We start from the raw sequence: 4,595 nt of genomic DNA on the forward strand, positions 1-4,595 counted from the left end.
CATCTGAGGAAAAACAACAAAAAATCACCTACAAAGGAGAATCAATAAGACCAAGCTCTGATTACTCAGCAGAAACTACACAGGCAAGACAATTAGATGACATATACAAAACCGTGAAATAAAGGAAAATTGCCAAACAAGAATTATATATGCAGAAAATTGTTTCTCCAATATAATGGAGAAATTGTGACATTGCTAGATATATAATAATTAAAGAAATGTGGAAAATTATCTCCACCATATAAAAAATTCTAAAAGGAAATCTTCAGACAGAGAATCAACAACTGTCAACAAACAGAGATTAAGACACATGACAACATGACTGGAAATCAACTTGGATACAGAAGTATCAAAAATAAATAAATAAACCTACAAAACTGAAAATAGGGAAATAGATGCCAGTTTATAAATGGTGATAATTACAAATCAAAAAGTTAGAGAAATTGCAAATGGGGAGAAAGTCAAGATGTTATCAAGATAGAACAAACTTCTTTAAATTTGGGAAGATAATAATAAGTTACAAGGAAACCTCAAAGAAAATTAACAAACCTCACAAAAATTAAAAAAGAAGAAATTAAAAAATCTCAGTAAAGACAAAACTAATAGTAATGAAGGAAATGAATCCATAAACAAAATGAATTCAGCATAGAAAAATATATTGGACAAAGAAACTATACCACACAGCAAAATTACAGAAGTAAGTTCACACCTACTGATAATTACACTGAATATAAATAGAGTAAGTACATCAGTCAAGAGACAGAGAATAACAGACTTAGCAAAACTGAAACTATTAGAAAGATTCAGCAAAGTGGCAGGATACAAGATCAACATACAAAAATAAGTTGGATTCCTTACCTTAGCAAAGGGATCTCTGAAAAGGAAGTAAGGAAAACAATACTATTTGCAAAAGCCAATAAGAAGATAAAATGCTTAAGAATAAATTTTACCAGAGACACAAAAGACCTATACAAAGAAAACTGTAAAACACTACTACAAGAAACTATAAGAGACATGCAATAATGGAAGAATATCCAGTGCTCATGGATAGCAAGAGTGAACATTGTGCAAATGTCAGTATTACCCAAAGCAATCTATAGATTCAATGCAATCCTAACCCAAATTCCATCAACATTCTTTAAGGACATGGAAAAAAAAAGAGAACAAGGATAAGTGAAGAACTATTGAAAAAGAAAAACAAAGTAAGATATTTCATACTCCCTGATCTCAAAATCTACTATACAACCACAGTAGTCAAAACAGAGTAGTACTGGTACAATAATAGACAAATATACCAGTGGAACACATTGAGAATACAGAAACAGAGCCATCCACATGTAAACAGCTGATCTTTGACAAAGAGCTGAAACCTATTCAATAGGGAAGAGATAGTCTCTTTAACAAATGGTGCTGACAAAACTGGATATCATTTTGCAGAAAAATGACACAAGAGCCATACCTCACATCATATACAAAAAACTAACTAGATAGATCAAAGACCTAAATGTTAAACCCCAAACTATAAAGGACAACAAAGATAAAATAGGGGCAAACTTAGACTCCCTAATTTATGGCATAAATAGAATATCAAGCATAATCCAAAAAGCACAAAAGCAGAGAGAAACAAGATAACAGGGACCTTCTAAAAATTAAATTCTTATGTGCATCAAAAGACTTTCCAAAAGAGTAAAAACAGAACCTAGAGATTGGGAAAAAATATTTGACAATGACATGTCCAATCAACAAGAGATTTATCTCTAAAATTTATAGAAAACTTCAATATCTTTACATCAAAAAGACAAATAATCCACTTCAAAAATGGGCAAAGGATATGAACAGACACTTCACCAAAGATGTTCATATAGCCAACAAACACATGAAGAAACTCTTGCTATCATTAGCCATTGTTGTTGTTGTTGTTATTTGCTGTCGAGTCGGATTCAACTCATAGCAACACCTCCTTGGGTTTCCAAGGCGGTATTGCTATGGAAGTAGATTGCCCAACCTTCCTTCTGAGGAGTGGCTGGTGGGTTTGAACCGCCAGCCTTCTGGTTAGCAGTCAAGAGCCTTAGGCATTAGCCATTAGAGAGATGCAAATCACAACAATAAGATATGATTTCACTTGAGCAATAATAGCAAAGTTCAACTAGACAGAAAACCACAAATAGTGGCAAGGGTGTCGAGAGATTGGAATTCTCATACAGTGCTGGTGAGATTGTAAAATGGGACAACCACTGTGCAAAATGGTATGATGCTTCCTTAAGAAGCTGGAAACAGAATTAGTAATTGATCCAGAAGTCCCATCACTAAGAATATATTCTACAGAGGTGAGATCTGGGACATGAACTGATATATGCACACCCATATTCATTTGTTACATGATGAACAACTCTGTCCTGGAAGAAGTGCAGTCAGATGCTCTTTCAAAGCAAGAATGGCCAGCCTTTGTCATACCTACTTTGGTCATGTTGTCAGAGGGGAGCAATCCACAAAGAAGGATATCATGTTTGGTAAAGTAGAAGATCAGTGGAAAAGGGAAAGATCCTCAATAAGATGGATTGACACAGTGGTTGAAATGATGGGCTCAAGCATAACAAAGATTGTGAGGATGGGCCAGAGTTGGACAGTGTTAGATCTGTTGTACGTAGGGTCCCTATGAGTTGGACCCAATTTAATGGCATCTAATAACCACAACCACAACCACAACAACAAACATGTTAATCACAGCCCTATTTACAATAGCAAAGAGATGGAAACAACCTAAGTGCCCATCAACACATGAATGGATAACCAAACTATGGTAAATACACACAATGGAACACCATGCTATGCAACATTAAAGAATAATGATGAATCAGTGAATCATCTCATTACATGGGTGAACTTGGAGGACATTATCCTGAAAGAAATAAGCCAATCAAACAAGGACAAATTTTGTATTAGTCTATTATTGTAAAAAGGAAAGGTTTACACTGGGAAGTAATTTTATTTATTTATTTATTTTTTGTTGGTTACCAGGGATGGAACGGGAGAAGGGAAGAAAAAAAGAGATAGGCTTGATATGGGTAAAGGGAAAAACAATGTAACAAAATTCCATGAGTAGCACAGTATCACTAAGGAAAAGAAATACACAGAGAGGTGCACAAGAGATATAGACAATAAAGGAAAAAAATTATTGCACATACAATATTGCATTAGCAGTAACAGTAAACACTAACCTACAGGTGGATACATTGGTAGACAGGTATGAATAGGCAAATGTGAACATACCCACAAGCATACAGAGGTTTGGCAGATGATATTACTATATATGTGTGTGCTATAAAAATCTACATATGCAGTTTAGATGTAACAGGAGGCAAAGTTAGGATACGTTCTTAGCCACAAATAAGCACCATGAGGGAGTGGGTCACTGGGCCCTTTGGCTGGGGACCATGATTGCAGGGGACATCAAGCTCAATTAGCATAACATCATATAAGAAATTATTGTACTATATCTTATTTAGATGAGTACTGATAGGATCTTAAAAGCTTGCAAGCAGCCACATAAATGGCAACTATTGGTCTCTCCTTGAATGGAGCAAAGAAGAATGAAGAAAATCAAGGAAGCATGGGAAAAGTTAGTTCACAGGACTAGTAGACCATGAGAACCTCAACGTATATGACCCTGAGATCAGATGAACTACATGGTGCATGGTTACCAATGACAACCACTCAGAAGGGGATCAAAATTGGAAATCCTGTATAGAATGGGAGAAAAATGTGCAACCATACTCAAAATCATAAAAAGACCAGGGTTCCTGGTCAGATAGGGACTGGTAAGAGCCTTAAAACTATGGCTCCGAATCACCCTTCAGGCCTGGAATAAAACTCACTCCTGTGGTTTAACTCTAAGCCTAACAGTAGACAGGCCTATGAGCTGAACACATACACCAGGGAGATACACTCCTCACAACAACAAACCATGGTAATGAGAAGGGCAGCATTTGTACAGGAAGAAAGTTGGAGAGGTAGGAATGCATAGGCAAGAAGGACACTGGGAGAATAACCACAGGAAAAAGTGGGAGGTGAGATGTTATACTGAGAGGAATGTAAGCAGTATCACAAAACAAAATGTGTATGAACTGTTGAATGTACAATGAAAATCCACTATGCAAATTTTCACCCAGATCACAATAAAAAGTTAAAAATATATAAATATGTAAATTTTAAAACATTGAAATGCTACAAAACATCTTCTCAGATCACAGTGTTATAAAGTTAAAAATCAACAACAGGAAGATCAAGCAAAAAATTAAATACATGCAAACTGAATAACATGTTGCCTGAAAACTACTGGATATTAGAAGAAATAAAAAATGAAATGAAAACATTTCTGGAATCAACTGAGAATGAAAATACCCATGCCAAAACCTTTGTAACGCAGGAAAAGCAGTGGTCAGAAAACAATTTATAGCCACAAAAGCATACATCAAAAAAAAAAAAAAGAACCGAAATCCACACTTTAACCCAAAATCTCCAACAATTAGGAAAATAACAGCAAAAAAAAAAAAAAAACTAAGGTCTATAGTCATCAGAAAAGAGGAAGTAGTAAA

This window comes from Orycteropus afer, unplaced genomic scaffold (genome assembly GCF_000298275.1).
Source record: "Orycteropus afer afer isolate SDZICR_OR568_19922 unplaced genomic scaffold, OryAfe1.0 scaffold00186, whole genome shotgun sequence".
In the NCBI taxonomy this organism is placed as follows: Eukaryota; Metazoa; Chordata; class Mammalia; order Tubulidentata; family Orycteropodidae; genus Orycteropus; species Orycteropus afer.